This window comes from Pleurodeles waltl, chromosome 1_2, assembly GCF_031143425.1.
Source record: "Pleurodeles waltl isolate 20211129_DDA chromosome 1_2, aPleWal1.hap1.20221129, whole genome shotgun sequence".
Taxonomy (NCBI): domain Eukaryota; kingdom Metazoa; phylum Chordata; class Amphibia; order Caudata; family Salamandridae; genus Pleurodeles; species Pleurodeles waltl.
Window position 1 is genome coordinate 105,549,952 of NC_090437.1, and position 19,034 is coordinate 105,568,985.

Below are 19,034 nucleotides of genomic sequence, written 5' to 3' on the forward strand. Positions count from 1 at the left end.
CCACAGTCTCTCAAGTCTATACAGTGGGTGGTTTGCCCACTGTTCAATCCTGGGATGTGCAAAGCCACAGTCTCTCAAGTCTCTACAGTGGGTGGTTTGCCCACTGTTCAATCCTGGGAAGTGCAAAGCCACAGTCTCTCAAGTCTCTACAGTGGGTGGGTTGCCCACTGTACCATCCAGGGGAGTGCAAAGCCACAGTCTCTCAAGTCTATACAGTGGGTGGTTTGCCCACTGTTCAATCCTGGGGGGTGCAAAGCCACAGTCTCTCAAGTCTCTACAGTGGGTGGGTTGCCCACTGGACCATCCTGGGGAGTGCAAAGCCACAATCTCTCAAGACTCTACAGTGGGTGGGTTGCCCACGGGACCATCCTGGGGAGTGCAAAGCCACAGTCTCTCAAGTCTCTACAGTGGGTGGGTTGCCCACTGTACCATCCTAGGGAGTGCAAAGCCACAGTCTCTCAAGTCTATACAGTGGGTGGTTTGCCCACTGTTCAATCCTGGAGAGTGCAAAGCCACAGTCTCTCAAGTCTCTACAGTGGGTGGGTTGCCCACTATACTATCCTGGGGAGTGCAAAGCCACAGTCTCTCAAGTCTCTACAGTGGGTGGTTTTCCCACTTTTCAATCCTGGAGAGTGCAAAGCCACAGTCTCTCAAGTCTCTACAGTGGGTGGGTTGCCCACTATACTATCCTGGGGAGTGCAAAGCCACAGTGTCTCAAGTCTCTACAGTGGGCGGGTTGCCCACTGGACCATCCTGGGGAGTGCAAAGCCACAGTCTCTCAAGTCTCTACAGTGGGTGGTTTGCCCACTTTTCGATCCTGGAGAGTGCAAAGCCACAGTCTCTCAAGTCTCTACAGTGGGTGGGTTGCCCACTGGACCATCCTGAGGAGTGCAAAGCCACAATCTCTCAAATCTCTTCAGTGGGTGGGTTGCCCACTGGACCATCCTGGGGAGTGCAAAGCCACAGTCTCTAAAGTCTCTACAGTGGGTGGTTTGCCCACTGTTCAATCCTGGGGAGTGCAAAGCCACAGTCTCTCAAGTCTCTACAGTGGGTGGGTTGCCCACTGGACCATCCTGGGGAGTGCAAAGCCACAGTCTCTCAAGTCTCTACAGTGGGTGGGTTGCCCACTGTACTATTCTGGGGAGTGCAAAGCCACAGTCTCTCAAGTCTATACAGTGGGTGGTTTGCCCACTGTTCAATCCTGGGGAGTGCAATGCCACAGTCTCTCAAGTCTCTACAGTGGGTGGGTTGCTCACTGGACCATCCTGGGGAGTGCAAAGCCACAGTCTCTCAAGTCTCCAAGGTGTGTGGTTGCCCACTGGACCATCCTGGGGAGTGCAAAGCCACAGTCTCTCAAGTCTCTACAGTGGATGGGTTGCCCACTGGACCATCCTGGGGAGTGCAAAGCCACAGTCTCTCAAGTCTCTACAGTGGGTGGTTTGCCCACTGTTCAATCCTGGGGAGTGCAAAGCCACAGTCTCTCAAGTCTCTACAGTGGGTGGGTTGCCCACTGGACCATCCTGGGGAGTGCAAAGCCACAATCTCTCAAGTCTCTACAGTGGGTGGGTTGCCCACTGGACCATCCTGGGGACTGCAAAGCCACAGTCTCTCAAGTCTCTACAGTGGGTGGGTTGCCCACTGTACCATCCTCGGGAGTGCAAAGCCACAGTCTCTCAAGTCTATACAGTGGGTGGTTTGCCCACTGTTCAATCCTGGGGAGTGCAAAGCCACAGTCTCTCAAGTCTCTACAGTGGGTGGTTTGCCCACTTTTCAATCCTGGGGAGTGCAAAGCCACAGTCTCTCAAGTCTCTACAGTGGGTGGGTTGCCCACTATACTATCCTGGGGAGTGCAAATCCACAGTCTCTCAAGGCTCTACAGTGGGTGGTTTGCCCACTGTTCAATCCTGGGGAGTGCAAAGCCACAGTCTCTCAAGTCTCTACAGTGGGTGGGTTGCCCACTGGACCAACCTGGGGAGTGCAAAGCCACAATCTCTCAAATCTCTACAGTGGGTGGGTTGCCCACTGGACCATCCTGGGGAGTGCAAAGCCACAGTCTCTCAAGTCTCTACAGTTGGTGGGTTGCCCACTATACTATCCTGGGGAGTGCAATGCCACAGTCTCTAAAGTCTCTACAGTGGGTGATTTGCCCACTGTTTAATCCTGGGGAGTGCAAAGCCACAGTCTCTCAAGTCTCTACAGTGGGTGGGTTGCCCACTGGACCATCCTGGGGAGTGCAAAGCCACAGTCTCTCAAGTCTCTAGAGTGGGTGGGTTGCCCACTGGACCATCCTGGGGAGTGCAAAACCACAGTCTCTCAAGTCTATACAGTGGGTGGTTTGCCCACTGTTCAATCCTGGGGAGTGCAAAGCCACAGTCTCTCAAGTCTCTACAGTGGGTGGTTTGCCCACTGTTCAATCCTGGGAAGTGCAAAGCCACAATCTATCAAGTCTCTACAGTGGGTGGGTTGCCCACTGTACCATCCAGGGGAGTGCAAAGCCACAGTCTCCCAAGTCTATACAGTGGGTGGTTTGCCCACTGTTCAATCCTGGGGGGTGCAAAGCCACAGTCTCTCAAGTCTCTACAGTGGGTGGTTTGCCCACTTTTCAATCCTGGGGAGTACAAAGCCACAGTCTCTCAAGTCTCTACAGTGGGTGGGTTGCCCACTGGACCATCCTGGGGAGTGCAAAGCCACAGTCTCTCAAGTCTCTACAGTGGGTGGGTTGCCCACTGTACCATCCTAGGGAGTGCAAAGCCACAGTCTCTCAAGTCTATACAGTGGGTGGTTTGCCCACTGTTCAATCCTGGAGAGTGCAAAGCCACAGTCTCTCAAGTCTCTACAGTGGGTGGGTTGCCCACTATACTATCCTGGGGAGTGTAAAGCCACAGTCTCTCAAGTCTCTACAGTGGGTGGTTTGCCCACTTTTCAATCCTGGAGAGTGCAAAGCCACAGTCTCTCAAGTCTCTACAGTGGGTGGGTTGCCCACTATACTATCCTGGGGAGTGCAAAGCCACAGTGTCTCAAGTCTCTACAGTGGGTGGGTTGCCCACTGGACCATCCTGGGGAGTGCAAAGCCACAGTCTCTCAAGTCTCTGCAGTGGGTGGGTTGCCCACTGTACCATCCTAGGGAGTGCAAAGCCACAGTCTCTCAAGTCTATACAGTGGGTGGTTTGCCCACTGTTCAATCCTGGGGAGTGCAAAGCCACAGTCTCTCAAGTCTCTACAGTGGGTGGTTTGCCCACTTTTCGATCCTGGAGAGTGCAAAGCCACAGTCTCTCAAGTCTCTACAGTGGGTGGGTTGCCCACTGGACCATCCTGAGGAGTGCAAAGCCACAATCTCTCAAATCTCTTCAGTGGGTGGGTTGCCCACTGGACCATCCTGGGGAGTGCAAAGCCACAGTCTCTAAAGTCTCTACAGTGGGTGGTTTGCCCACTGTTCAATCCTGGGGAGTGCAAAGCCACAGTCTCTCAAGTCTCTACAGTGGGTGGGTTGCCCACTGGACCATCCTGGGGAGTGCAAAGCCACAGTCTCTCAAGTCTCTACAGTGGGTGGGTTGCCCACTGTACTATTCTGGGGAGTGCAAAGCCACAGTCTCTCAAGTCTATACAGTGGGTGGTTTGCCCACTGTTCAATCCTGGGGAGTGCAATGCCACAGTCTCTCAAGTCTCTACAGTGGGTGGGTTGCTCACTGGACCATCCTGGGGAGTGCAAAGGCACAGTCTCTCAAGTCTCCACAGTGTGTGGGTTGCCCACTGGACCATCCTGGGGAGTGCAAAGCCACAGTCTCTCAAGTCTCTACAGTGGATGGGTTGCCCACTGGACCATCCTGGGGAGTGCAAAGCCACAGTCTCTCAAGTCTCTACAGTGGGTGGTTTGCCCACTGTTCAATCCTGGGGAGTGCAAAGCCACAGTCTCTCAAGTCTCTACAGTGGGTGGGTTGCCCACTGGACCATCCTGGGGAGTGCAAAGCCACAATCTCTCAAGTCTCTACAGTGGGTGGGTTGCCCACTGGACCATCCTGGGGACTGCAAAGCCACAGTCTCTCAAGTCTCTACAGTGGGTGGGTTGCCCACTGTACCATCCTGGGGAGTGCAAAGCCACAGTCTCTCAAGTCTATACAGTGGGTGGTTTGCCCACTGTTCAATCCTGGGGAGTGCAAAGCCACAGTCTCTCAAGTCTCTACAGTGGGTGGTTTGCCCACTTTTCAATCCTGGGGAGTGCAAAGCCACAGTCTCTCAAGTCTCTACAGTGGGTGGGTTGATCACTGTACTATCCTGGGGAGTGCAAATCCACAGTCTCTCAAGGCTCTACAGTGGGTGGTTTGCCCACTGTTCAATCCTGGGGAGTGCAAAGCCACAGTCTCTCAAGTCTCTACAGTGGGTGGGTTGCCCACTGGACCAACCTGGGGAGTGCAAAGCCACAATCTCTCAAATCTCTACAGTGGGTGGGTTGCCCACTGGACCATCCTGGGGAGTGCAAAGCCACAGTCTCTCAAGTCTCTACAGTTGGTGGGTTGCCCACTATACTATCCTGGGGAGTGCAATGCCACAGTCTCTAAAGTCTCTACAGTGGGTGGTTTGCCCACTGTTTAATCCTGGGGAGTGCAAAGCCACAGTCTCTCAAGTCTGTACAGTGGGTGGGTTGCCCACTGGACCATCCTGGGGAGTGCAAAGCCACAGTCTCTCAAGTCTCTAGAGTGGGTGGGTTGCCCACTGGACCATCCTGGGGAGTGCAAAACCACAGTCTCTCAAGTCTATACAGTGGGTGGTTTGCCCACTGTTCAATCCTGGGGAGTTCAAAGCCACAGTGTCTCAAGTCTCTACAGTGGGTGGTTTGCCCACTGTTCAATCCTGTGAAGTGCAAAGCCACAATCTATCAAGTCTCTACAGTGGGTGGGTTGCCCACTGTACCATCCAGGGGAGTGCAAAGCCACAGTCTCTCAAGTCTATACAGTGGGTGGTTTGCCCACTGTTCAATCCTGGGGGGTGCAAAGCCACAGTCTCTCAAGTCTCTACAGTGGGTGGTTTGCCCACTTTTCAATCCTGGGGAGTACAAAGCCACAGTCTCTCAAGTCTCTACAGTGGGTGGGTTGCCCACTTTACCATCCTGGGGAGTGCAAAGCCACAGTCTCTCAAGTCTATACTGTGGGTGGTTTGCCCACTGTCCAATCCTGGGGAGTGCAAAGCCACAGTCTCTCAAGTCTCTACAGTGGGTGGTTTGCACACTGTTCAATCTTGGGGAGTGCAAAGCCACAGACTCTCAAGTCTCTACAGTGGGTGGGTTGCCCACTGGACCATCCTGGGGAGTGCAAAGCCACAATCTCTCAAGTCTCTACAGTGGGTGGGTTGCCCACTGGACCATCCTGGGGAGTGCAAAGCCACAGTCTCTCAAGTCTCTACAGTGGGTGGGTTGCCCACTGTACCATCCTGGGGAGTGCAAAGCCACAGTCTCTCAAGTCTATACAGTGGGTGGTTTTCCCACTGTTCAATCCTGGGGAGTGCAAAGCCACAGTCTCTCAAGTCTCTACAGTGGGTGGGTTGCCCACTGGACCATCCTGGGGAGTGCAAAGCCACAGTCTCTCAAGTCTCTACAGTGGGTGGGTTGCCCACTGAACCATCCTGGGGAGTGCAAAGCCACAGTCTCTCAAGTCTCTACAGTGGGTGGGTTGCCCACTGAACCATCCTGGGGAGTGCAAAGCCACAGTCTCTCAAGTCTCTACAGTGGGTGGTTTGCCCACTTTTCAATCCTGGGGAGTGCAAAGCCACAGTCTCTCAAGTCTCTACAGTGGGTGGGTTGCCCACTATACTATCCTGGGGAGTGCAAAGCCACAGTCTCTCAAGTCTCTACAGTGGGTGGTTTGCCCACTGTTCAATCCTGGGGAGTGCAAAGCCACAGCCTCTCAAGTCTCTACAGTGGGTGGGTTGCCCACTGGACCATCCTGGGGAGTGCAAATCCACAATCTCTCAAATCTCTACAGTGGGTGGGTTGCCCACTGGACCATCCTGGGGAGTGCAAAGCCACAGTCTCTCAAGTCTCTGCAGTTGGTGGGTTGCCCACTGGACCATCCTGGGGAGTGCAAAGCCACAGTCTCTAAAGTCTCTACAGTGGGAGGTTTGCCCACTGGACCATTCTGGGGAGTGCAAAGCCACAGTCTCTCAAGTCTATACAGTGGGTGGTTTGCCCACTGTTCAATCCTGGGGTGTGCAAAGCCACAGTCTCTCAAGTCTCTACAGTGGGTGGTTTGCCCACTGTTCAATCCTGGGAAGTGCAAAGCCACAGTCTCTCAAGTCTCTACAGTGGGTGGGTTGCCCACTGTACCATCCAGGGGAGTGCAAAGCCACAGTCTCTCAAGTCTATACAGTGGGTGGTTTGCCCACTGTTCAATCCTGGGGGGTGCAAAGCCACAGTCTCTCAAGTCTCTACAGTGGGTGGGTTGCCCACTGGACCATCCTGGGGAGTGCAAAGCCACAATCTCTCAACTCTCTACAGTGGGTGGGTTGCCCACGGGACCATCCTGGGGAGTGCAAAGCCACAGTCTCTCAAGTCTCTACAGTGGGTGGGTTGCCCACTGTGCCATCCTAGGGAGTGCAAAGCCACAGTCTCTCAAGTCTATACAGAGGGTGGTTTGCCCACTGTTCAATCCTGGAGAGTGCAAAGCCACAGTCTCTCAAGTCTCTACAGTGGGTGGGTTGCCCACTATACTATCCTGGGGAGTGCAAAGCCACAGTCTCTCAAGTCTCTACAGTGGGTGGTTTGCCCACTTTTCAATCCTGGAGAGTGCAAAGCCACAGTCTCTCAAGTCTCTACAGTGGGTGGGTTGCCCACTATACTATCCTGGGGAGTGCAAAGCCACAGTGTCTCAAGTCTCTACAGTGGGTGGGTTGCCCACTGGACCATCCTGGGGAGTGCAAAGCCACAGTCTCTCAAGTCTCTGCACTGGGTGGGTTGCCCACTGTACCATCCTAGGGAGTGCAAAGCCACAGTCTCTCAAGTCTATACAGTGGGTGGTTTGCCCACTGTTCAATCCTGGGGAGTGCAAAGCCACAGTCTCTCAAGTCTCTACAGTGGGTGGTTTGCCCACTTTTCGATCCTGGAGAGTGCAAAGCCACAGTCTCTCAAGTCTCTACAGTGGGTGGGTTGCCCACTGGACCATCCTGAGGAGTGCAAAGCCACAATCTCTCAAATCTCTTCAGTGGGTGGGTTGCCCACTGGACCATCCTGGGGAGTGCAAAGCCACAGTCTCTAAAGTCTCTACAGTGGGTGGTTTGCCCACTGTTCAATCCTGGGGAGTGCAAAGCCACAGTCTCTCAAGTCTCTACAGTGGGTGGGTTGCCCACTGGACCATCCTGGGGAGTGCAAAGCCACAGTCTCTCAAGTCTCTACAGTGGGTGGGTTGCCCACTGTACTATTCTGGGGAGTGCAAAGCCACAGTCTCTCAAGTCTATACAGTGGGTGGTTTGCCCACTGTTCAATCCTGGGGAGTGCAATGCCACAGTCTCTCAAGTCTCTACAGTGGGTGGGTTGCTCACTGGACCATCCTGGGGAGTGCAAAGCCACAGTCTCTCAAGTCTCTACAGTGGGTGGTTTGCCCACTGTTCAATCCTGGGGAGTGCAAAGCCACAGTCTCTCAAGTCTCTACAGTGGGTGGGTTGCCCACTGGACCATCCTGGGGAGTGCAAAGCCACAATCTCTCAAGTCTCTACAGTGGGTGGGTTGCCCACTGGACCATCCTGGGGACTGCAAAGCCACAGTCTCTCAAGTCTCTACAGTGGGTGGGTTGCCCACTGTACCATCCTGGGGAGTGCAAAGCCACAGTCTCTCAAGTCTATACAGTGGGTGGTTTGCCCACTGTTCAATCCTGGGGAGTGCAAAGCCACAGTCTCTCAAGTCTCTACAGTGGGTGGTTTGCCCACTTTTCAATCCTGGGGAGTGCAAAGCCACAGTCTCTCAAGTCTCTACAGTGGGTGGGTTGATCACTATACTATCCTGGGGAGTGCAAATCCACAGTCTCTCAAGGCTCTACAGTGGGTGGTTTGCCCACTGTTCAATCCTGGGGAGTGCAAAGCCACAGTCTCTCAAGTCTCTACAGTGGGTGGGTTGCCCACTGGACCAACCTGGGGAGTGCAAAGCCACAATCTCTCAAATCTCTACAGTGGGTGGGTTGACCACTGGACCATCCTGGGGAGTGCAAAGCCACAGTCTCTCAAGTCTCTACAGTTGGTGGGTTGCCCACTATACTATCCTGGGGAGTGCAATGCCACAGTCTCTAAAGTCTCTACAGTGGGTGGTTTGCCCACTGTTTAATCCTGGGGAGTGCAAAGCCACAGTCTCTCAAGTCTGTACAGTGGGTGGGTTGCCCACTGGACCATCCTGGGGAGTGCAAAGCCACAGTCTCTCAAATCTCTAGAGTGGGTGGGTTGCCCACTGGACCATCCTGGGGAGTGCAAAACCACAGTCTCTCAAGTCTATACAGTGGGTGGTTTGCCCACTGTTCAATCCTGGGGAGTTCAAAGCCACAGTCTCTCAAGTCTCTACAGTGGGTGGTTTGCCCACTGTTCAATCCTGGGAAGTGCAAAGCCACAATCTATCAAGTCTCTACAGTGGGTGGGTTGCCCACTGTACCATCCAGGGGAGTGCAAAGCCACAGTCTCTCAAGTCTATACAGTGGGTGGTTTGCCCACTGTTCAATCCTGTGGGGTGCAAATCCACAGTCTCTCAAGTCTCTACAGTGGGTGGTTTGCCCACTTTTCAATCCTGGGGAGTACAAAGCCACAGTCTCTCAAGTCTCTACAGTGGGTGGGTTGCCCACTGTACCATCCTGGGGAGTGCAAAGCCACAGTCTCTCAAGTCTATACCGTGGGTGGTTTGCCCACTGTCCAATCCTGGGGAGTGCAAAGCCACAGTCTCTCAAGTCTCTACAGTGGGTGGTTTGCACACTGTTCAATCTTGGGGAGTGCAAAGCCACAGACTCTCAAGTCTCTACAGTGGGTGGGTTGCCCACTGGACCATCCTGGGGAGTGCAAAGCCACAGTCTCTCAAGTCTCTACAGTGGGTGGGTTGCCCACTGGACCATCCAGGGGAGTGCAAAGCCACAGTCTATCAAGTCTATACAGTGGGTGGTTTGCCCACTGTTCAGTCCTGGGGAGTGCAAAGCCACAGTCTCTCAAGTCTCTACAGTGGGTGGGTTGCCCACTGGACCATCCTGGGGAGTGCAAAGCCACAATCTCTCAAGTCTCTACAGTGGGTGGGTTGCCCACTGGACCATCCTGGGGAGTGCAAAGCCACAGTCTCTCAAGTCTCTACAGTGGGTGGGTTGCCCACTGGACCATCCTGGGGAGTGCAAAGCCACAGTCTCTCAAGTCTCTACAGTGGGTGGGTTGCCCACTGGACCATCCTGGGGAGAGCAAAGCCACAGTCTCTCAAGTCTCTACAGTGGGTGGGTTGCCCACTGGACCATCCTGAGGAGTGCAAAGCCACAATATCTCAAATCTCTTCAGTGGGTGGGTTGCCCACTGGACCATCCTGGGGAGTGCAAAGCCACAGTCTCTAAAGTCTCTACAGTGGGTGGTTTGCCCACTGTTCAATCCTGGGGAGTGCAAAGCCACAGTCTCTCAAGTCTCTACAGTGGGTGGGTTGCCCACTGGACCATCCTGGGGAGTGCAAAGCCACAGTCTCTCAAGTCTCTACAGTGGGTGGGTTGCCCACTGTACTATTCTGGGGAGTGCAAAGCCACAGTCTCTCAAGTCTATACAGTGGGTGGTTTGCCCACTGTTCAATCCTGGGGGGTGCAAAGCCACAGTCTCTCAAGTCTCTACAGTGGGTGGTTTGCCCACTTTTCAATCCTGGGGAGTACAAAGCCACAGTCTCTCAAGTCTCTACAGTGGGTGGGTTGCCCACTGGACCATCCTGGGGAGTGCAAAGCCACAATCTCTCAAATCTCTACAGTGGGTGGGTTGCCCACTGGACCCTCCTGGGAGTGCAAAGCCACAGTCTCTAAAGTCTCTACAGTGGGTGGTTTGCCCACTGTTCAATCCTGGGGAGTGCAAAGCCACAGTCTCTCAAGTCTCTACAGTGGGTGGGTTGCCCACTGGACCATCCTGGGGAGTGCAAAGCCACAGTCTCTCAAGTCTCTACAGTGGGTGGGTTGCCCACTGGACCATCCTGGGGAGTGCAAAGCCACAGTCTCTCAAGTCTCTACAGTGGATGGGTTGCCCACTGGACCATCCTGGGGAGTGCAAAGCCACAGTCTTTCAAGTCTCTACAGTGGGTGGTTTGCCCACTGTTCAATCCTGGGGAGTGCAAAGCCACAGTCTCTCAAGTCTCTACAGTGGGTGGGTTGCCCACTGGACCATCCTTGGGAGTGCAAAGCCACAGTCTCTCAAGTCTCTACAGTGGGTGGGTTGCCCACTGGACCATCCTGGGGAGTGCAAAGCCACAGTCTCTCAAGTCTCTACAGTGGGTGGGTTGCCCACTGTACCATCCTGGGGAGTGCAAAGCCACAGTCTCTCAAGTCTATACAGTGGGTGGTTTTCCCACTGTTCAATCCTGGGGAGTGCAAAGCCACAGTCTCTCAAGTCTCTACAGTGGGTGGGTTGCCCACTGGACCATCCTGGGGAGTGCAAAGCCACGGTCTCTCAAGTCTCTACAGTGGGTGGGTTGCCCACTGGACCATCCTGGGGAGTGCAAAGCCACAGTCTCTCAAGTCTCTACAGTGGGTGGGTTGCCCACTGGACCATCCTGGGGAGTGCAAAGCCACAGTCTCTCAAGTCTCTACAGTGGGTGGTTTGCCCACTTTTCAATCCTGGGGAGTGCAAAGCCACAGTCTCTCAAGTCTCTACAGTGGGTGGGTTGCCCACTATACTATCCTGGGGAGTGCAAAGCCACAGTCTCTCAAGTCTCTACAGTGGGTGGTTTGCCCACTGTTCAATCCTGGGGAGTGCAAAGCCACAGCCTCTCAAGTCTCTACAGTGGGTGGGTTGCCCACTGGACCATCCTGGGGAGTGCAAATCCACAATCTCTCAAATCTCTACAGTGGGTGGGTTGCCCACTGGACCATCCTGGGGAGTGCAAAGCCACAGTCTCTCAAGTCTCTACAGTTGGTGGGTTGCCCACTGGACCATCCTGGGGAGTGCAGAGCCACAGTCTCTAAAGTCTCTACAGTGGGAGGTTTGCCCACTGTTCAATCCTGTGGAGTGCAAAGCCACAGTCTCTCAAGTCTCTACAGTGGGTGGGTTGCCCACTGGACCATCCTGGGGAGTGCAAAGCCACAGTCTCTCAAGTCTCTACAGTGGATGGGTTGCCCACTGGACCATCCTGGGGAGTGCAAAGCCACAGTCTCTCAAATCTATACAGTGGGTGGTTTGGCCACTGTTCAATCCTGGGGAGTGCAAAGCCACAGTCTCTCAAGTCTCTACAGTGGGTGGTTTGCCCACTGTTCAATCCTGGGAAGTGCAAAGCCACAGTCTCTCAAGTCTCTACAGTGGGTGGGTTGCCCACTGTACCATCCAGGGGCGTGCAAAGCCACAGTCTCTCAAGTCTATACAGTGGGTGGTTTGCCCACTGTTCAATCCTGGGGGGTGCAAAGCCACAGTCTCTCATGTCTCTACAGTGGGTGGGTTGCCCACTGTACCATCCTGGGGAGTGCAAAGCCACAATCTCTCAAGTCTCTACAGTGGGTGGGTTGCCCACTGGACCATCCTGGGGAGTGCAAAGCCACAGTCTCTAAAGTCTCTACAGTGGGTGGGTTGTCCACTGTACCATCCTAGGGAGTGCAAAGCCACAGTCTCTCAAGTCTATACAGTGGGTGGTTTGCCCACTGCTCAATCCTGGGGAGTGCAAAGCCACAGTCTCTCAAGTCTCTACAGTGGGTGGTTTGCCCACTTTTCAATCCTGGGGAGTGCAAAGCCACAGTCTCTCAAGTCTCTACAGTGAGTGGGTTGCCCACTATACTATCCTGGGGAGTGCAAAGCCACAGTCTCTCAAGTCTCTACAGTCGGTGGTTTGCCCACTGTTCAATCCTGGGGAGTGCAAAGCCACAGTCTCTCAAGTCTCTACAGTGGGTGGGTTGCCCACTGGACCATCCTGGGGAGTGCAAAGCCACAATCTCTCAAATCTCTTCAGTGGGTGGGTTGCCCACTGGACCATCCTGGGGAGTGCAAAGCCACAGTCTCTAAAGTCTCTACAGTGGGTGGTTTGCCCACTGTTCAATCCTGGGGAGTGCAAAGCCACAGTCTCTCAAGTCTCTACAGTGGGTGGGTTGCCCACTGGACCATCCTGGGGAGTGCAAAGCCACAGTCTCTCAAGTCTCTACAGTGGGTGGGTTGCCCACTGTACTATTCTGGGGAGTGCAAAGCCACAGTCTCTCAAGTCTATACAGTGGGTGGTTTGCCCACTGTTCAATCCTGGGGAGTGCAAAGTCACAGTCTCTCAAGTCTCTACAGTGGGTGGTTTGCCCACTGTTCAATCCTGGGAAGTGCAAAGCCACAGTCTCTCAAGTCTCCACAGTGGGTGGGTTGCCAACTGTACCATCCAGGGGAGTGCAAAGCCCCAGTCTCTCAAGTCTATACAGTGGGTGGTTTGCCCACTGTTCAATCCTAGGGAGTGCAAAGCCACAGTCTCTCAAGTCTCTACAGTGGGTGGTTTGCCCACTTTTCAATCCTGGGGAGTTCAAAGCCACAGTCTCTCAAGTCTCTACAGTGGGTGAGTTGTCCACTATACTATCCTGGGGAGTGCAAAGCCACAGTCTCCCAAGTCTCTACAGTGGGTGGGTTGCCCACTGGACCATCATGGGGAGTGCAAAGCCACAGTCTCTCAAGTCTCTACAGTGGGTGGGTTGCCCACTGGACCATCCTGGGGAGTGCAAAGCCACAGTCTCTCAAGTCTCTACAGTGGGTGGTTTGCCCACTTTTCAATCCTGGGGAGTGCAAAGCCACAGTCTCTCAAGTCTCTACAGTGGGTGGGTTGCCCACTATACTATCCTGGGGAGTGCAAAGCCACAGTCTCTCAAGTCTCTACAGTGGGTGGTTTGCCCACTGTTCAATCCTGGGGAGTGCAAAGCCACAGTCTCTCAAGTCTCTACAGTGGGTGGGTTGCCCACTGGACCACCCTGGGGAGTGCAAATCCACAATCTCTCAAATCTCTACAGTGGGTGGGTTGCCCACTGGACCATCCTGGGGAGTGCAAAGCCACAGTCTCTCAAGTCTCTACAGTTGGTGGGTTGCCCACTGGACCATCCTGGGGAGTGCAGAGCCACAGTCTCTAAAGTCTCTACAGTGGGAGTTTTGCCCACTGTTCAATCCTGTGGAGTGCAAAGCCACAGTCTCTCAAGTCTCTACAGTGGGTGGGTTGCCCACTGGACCATCCTGGGGAGTGCAAAGCCACAGTCTCTCAAGTCTCTACAGTGGATGGGTTGCCCACTGGACCATCCTGGGGAGTTCAAAGCCACAGTCTCTCAAGTCTATACAGTGGGTGGTTTGGCCACTGTTCAATCCTGGGGAGTGCAAAGCCACAGTCTCTCAAGTCTCTACAGTGGGTGGTTTGCCCACTGTTCAATCCTGGGAAGTGCAAAGCCACAGTCTCTCAAGTCTCTAAAGTGGGTGGGTTGCCCACTGTACCATCCAGGGGCGTGCAAAGCCACAGTCTCTCAAGTCTATACAGTGGGTGGTTTGCCCACTGGTCAATCCTGGGGGGTGCAAAGCCACAGTCTCTCAAGTCTCTACAGTGGGTGGGTTGCCCACTGGACCATCCTGGGGAGTGCAAAGCCACAGTCTCTCAAGTCTCTACAGTGGGTGGGTTGCCCACTGTACCATCCTAGGGAGTGCAAAGCCACAGTCTCTCAAGTCTATACAGTGGGTGGTTTGCCCACTGTTCAATCCTGGGCAGTGCAAAGCCACAGTCTCTCAAGTCTCTACAGTGGGTGGTTTGCCCACTTTTCAATCCTGGGGAGTGCAAAGCCACAGTCTCTCAAGTCTCTACAGTGGGTGGGTTGCCCACTTTTCAATCCTGGGGAGTGCAAGCCACAGTCTCTCAAGTCTCTACAGTGGGTGGTTTGCCCACTTTTCAATCCTGGGGAGTACAAAGCCACAGTCTCTCAAGTCTCTACAGTGGGTGGGTTGCCCACTGTACCATCCTGGGGAGTGCAAAGCCACAGTCTCTCAAGTCTATACAGTGGGTGGTTTGCCCACTGTCCAATCCTGGGGAGTGCAAAGCCACAGTCTCTCAAGTCTCTACAGTGGGTGGTTTGCCCACTGTTCAATCTTGGGGAGTGCAAAGCCACAGACTCTCAAGTCTCTACAGTGGGTGGGTTGCCCACTGGACCATCCTGGGGAGTGCAAAGCCACAGTCTCTCAAGTCTCTACAGTGGGTGGGTTGCCCACTATACTATCCTGGGGAGTGCAAAGCCACAGTCTCTCAAGTCTCTACAGTGGGTGGTTTGCCCACTGTTCAATCCTGGGGAGTGCAAAGCCACAGTCTCTCAAGTCTCTACAGTGGGAGGATTGCCCACTGGACCATCCTGGGGAGTGCAAAGCCACAATCTCTCAAATCTCTTCAGTGGGTGGGTTGCCCACTGGACCATCCTGGGGAGTGCAAAGCCACAGTCTCTAAAGTCTCTACAGTGGGTGGTTTGCCCACTGTTCAATCCTGGGGAGTGCAAAGCCACAGTCTCTCAAGTCTCTACAGTGGGTGGGTTGCCCACTGGACCCTCCTGGGGAGTGCAAAGCCACAGTCTCTCAAGTCTCTACTGTGGGTGGGTTGCCCACTGGACCATTCTGGGGAGTGCAAAGCCACAGTCTCTCAAGTCTATACAGTGGGTGGTTTGCCCACTGTTCAATCCTGGGATGTGCAAAGCCACAGTCTCTCAAGTCTCTACAGTGGGTGGTTTGCCCACTGTTCAATCCTGGGAAGTGCAAAGCCACAGTCTCTCAAGTCTCTACAGTGGGTGGGTTGCCCACTGTACCATCCAGGGGAGTGTAAAGCCACAGTCTCTCAAGTCTATACAGTGGGTGGTTGGCCCACTGTTCAATCCTGGGGGGTGCAAAGCCACAGTCTCTCAAGTCTCTACAGTGGGTGGGTTGCCCACTGGACCATCCTGGGGAGTGCAAAGCCACAATCTCTCAAGTCTCTACAGTGGGTGGGTTGCCCACGGGACCATCCTGGGGAGTGCAAAGCCACAGTCTCTCAAGTCTCTACAGTGGGTGGGTTGCCCACTGTACCATCCTAGGGAGTGCAAAGCCACAGTCTCTCAAGTCTATACAGTGGGTGGTTTGCCCACTGTTCAATCCTGGAGAGTGCAAAGCCACAGTCTCTCAAGTCTCTACAGTGGGTGGGTTGCCCACTATACTATCCTGGGGAGTGCAAAGCCACAGTCTCTCAAGTCTCTACAGTGGGTGGTTTGCCCACTTTTCAATCCTGGAGAGTGCAAAGCCACAGTCTCTCAAGTCTCTACAGTGGGTGGGTTGCCCACTATACTATCCTGGGGAGTGCAAAGCCACAGTGTCTCAAGTCTCTACAGTGGGCGGGTTGCCCACTGGACCATCCTGGGGAGTGCAAAGCCACAGTCTCTCAAGTCTCTACAGTGGGTGGTTTGCCCACTTTTCGATCCTGGAGAGTGCAAAGCCACAGTCTCTCAAGTCTCTACAGTGGGTGGGTTGCCCACTGGACCATCCTGAGGAGTGCAAAGCCACAATCTCTCAAATCTCTTCAGTGGGTGGGTTGCCCACTGGACCATCCTGGGGAGTGCAAAGCCACAGTCTCTAAAGTCACTACAGTGGGTGGTTTGCCCACTGTTCAATCCTGGGGAGTGCAAAGCCACAGTCTCTCAAGTCTCTACAGTGGGTGGGTTGCCCACTGGAACATCCTGGGGAGTGCAAAGCCACAGTCTCTCAAGTCTCTACAGTGGGTGGGTTGCCCACTGTACTATTCTGGGGAGTGCAAAGCCACAGTCTCTCAAGTCTATACAGTGGGTGGTTTGCCCACTGTTCAATCCTGGGGAGTGCAATGCCACAGTCTCTCAAGTCTCTACAGTGGGTGGGTTGCTCACTGGACCATCCTGGGGAGTGCAAAGCCACAGTCTCTCAAGTCTCCAAGGTGTGTGGGTTGCCCACTGGACCATCCTGGGGAGTGCAAAGCCACAGTCTCTCAAGTCTCTACAGTGGATGGGTTGCCCACTGGACCATCCTGGGGAGTGCAAAGCCACAGTCTCTCAAGTCTCTACAGTGGGTGGTTTGCCCACTGTTCAATCCTGGGGAGTGCAAAGCCACAGTCTCTCAAGTCTCTACAGTGGGTGGGTTGCCCACTGGACCCTCCTGGGGAGTGCAAAGCCACAGTCTCTCAAGTCTCTACTGTGGGTGGGTTGCCCACTGGACCATTCTGGGGAGTGCAAAGCCACAGTCTCTCAAGTCTATACAGTGGGTGGTTTGCCCACTGTTCAATCCTGGGATGTGCAAAGCCACAGTCTCTCAAGTCTCTACAGTGGGTGGTTTGCCCACTGTTCAATCCTGGGAAGTGCAAAGCCACAGTCTCTCAAGTCTCTACAGTGGGTGGGTTGCCCACTGTACCATCCAGGGGAGTGCAAAGCCACAGTCTCTCAAGTCTATACAGTGGGTGGTTTGCCCACTGTTCAATCCTGGGGGGTGCAAAGCCACAGTCTCTCAAGTCTCTACAGTGGGTGGGTTGCCCACTGGACCATCCTGGGGAGTGCAAAGCCACAATCTCTCAAGTCTCTACAGTGGGTGGGTTGCCCACGGGACCATCCTGGGGAGTGCAAAGCCACAGTCTCTCAAGTCTCTACAGTGGGTGGGTTGCCCACTGTACCATCCTAGGGAGTGCAAAGCCACAGTCTCTCAAGTCTATACAGTGGGTGGTTTGCCCACTGTTCAATCCTGGAGAGTGCAAAGCCACAGTCTCTCAAGTCTCTACAGTGGGTGGGTTGCCCACTATACTATCCTGGGGAGTGCAAAGCCACAGTCTCTCAAGTCTCTACAGTGGGTGGTTTGCCCACTTTTCAATCCTGGAGAGTGCAAAGCCACAGTCTCTCAAGTCTCTACAGTGGGTGGGTTGCCCACTATACTATCCTGGGGAGTGCAAAGCCACAGTGTCTCAAGTCTCTACAGTGGGCGGGTTGCCCACTGGACCATCCTGGGGAGTGCAAAGCCACAGTCTCTCAAGTCTCTACAGTGGGTGGTTTGCCCACTTTTCGATCCTGGAGAGTGCAAAGCCACAGTCTCTCAAGTCTCTACAGTGGGTGGGTTGCCCACTGGACCATCCTCAGGAGTGCAAAGCCACAATCTCTCAAATCTCTTCAGTGGGTGGGTTGCCCACTGGACCATCCTGGGGAGTGCAAAGCCACAGTCTCTAAAGTCACTACAGTGGGTGGTTTGCCCACTGTTCAATCCTGGGGAGTGCAAAGCCACAGTCTCTCAAGTCTCTACAGTGGGTGGGTTGCCCACTGGAACATCCTGGGGAGTGCAAAGCCACAGTCTCTCAAGTCTCTACAGTGGGTGGGTTGCCCACTGTACTATTCTGGGGAGTGCAAAGCCACAGTCTCTCAAGTCTATACAGTGGGTGGTTTGCCCACTGTTCAATCCTGGGGAGTGCAATGCCACAGTCTCTCAAGTCTCTACAGTGGGTGGGTTGCTCACTGGACCATCCTGGGGAGTGCAAAGCCACAGTCTCTCAAGTCTCCAAGGTGTGTGGGTTGCCCACTGGACCATCCTGGGGAGTGCAAAGCCACAGTCTCTCAAGTCTCTACAGTGGATGGGTTGCCCACTGGACCATCCTGGGGAGTGCAAAGCCACAGTCTCTCAAGTCTCTACAGTGGGTGGCTTGCCCACTGTTCAATCCTGGGGAGTGCAAAGCCACAGTCTCTCAAGTCTCTACAGTGGGTGGGTTGCCCACTGGACCATCCTGGGGACTGCAATGCCACAGTCTCTCAAGTCTCTACAGTGGGTGGTTTGCCCACTTTTCAATCCTGGGGAGTACAAAGCCACAGTCTCTCAAGTCTCTACAGTGGGTGGGTTGCCCACTGTACCATCCTGGGGAGTGCAAAGCCACAGTCTCTCAAGTCTATACAGTGGGTGGTTTGCCCACTGTCCAATCCTGGGGAGTGCAAAGCCACAGTCTCTCAAGTCTCTACAGTGGGTGGTTTGCCCACTGTTCAATCTTGGGGAGTGCAAAGCCACAGACTCTCAAGTCTCTACAGTGGGTGGGTTGCCCACTGGACCATCCTGGGGAGTGCAAAGCCACAGTCTCTCAAGTCTCTACAGTGGGTGGGTTGCCCACTATACTATCCTGGGGAGTGCAAAGCCACAGTCTCTCAAGTCTCTACAGTGGGTGGTTTGCCCACTGTTCAATCCTGGGGAGTGCAAAGCCACAGTCTCTCAAGTCTCTACAGTGGGAGGATTGCCCACTGGACCATCCTGGGGAGTGCAAAGCCACAATCTCTCAAATCTCTTCAGTGGGTGGGTTGCCCACTGGACCATCCTGGGGAGTGCAAAGCCACAGTCTCTAAAGTCTCTACAGTGGGTGGTTTGCCCACTGTTCAATCCTGGGGAGTGCAAAGCCACAGTCTCTCAAGTCTCTACAGTGGGTGGGTTGCCCACTGGACCCTCCTGGGTAGTGCAAAGCCACAGTCTCTCAAGTCTCTACTGTGGGTGGGTTGCCCACTGGACCATTCTGGGGAGTGCAAAGCCACAGTCTCTCAAGTCTATACAGTGGGTGGTTTGCCCACTGTTCAATCCTGGGATGTGCAAAGCCACAGTCTCTCAAGTCTCTACAGTGGGTGGTTTGCCCACTGTTCAATCCTGGGAAGTGCAAAGCCACAGTCTCTCAAGTCTCTACAGTGGGTGGGTTGCCCACTGTACCATCCAGGGGAGTGCAAAGCCACAGTCTCTCAAGTCTATACAGTGGGTGGTTTGCCCACTGTTCAATCCTGGGGGGTGCAAAGCCACAGTCTCTCAAGTCTCTACAGTGGGTGGGTTGCCCACTGGACCATCCTGGGGAGTGCAAAGCCACAATCTCTCAAGTCTCTACAGTGGGT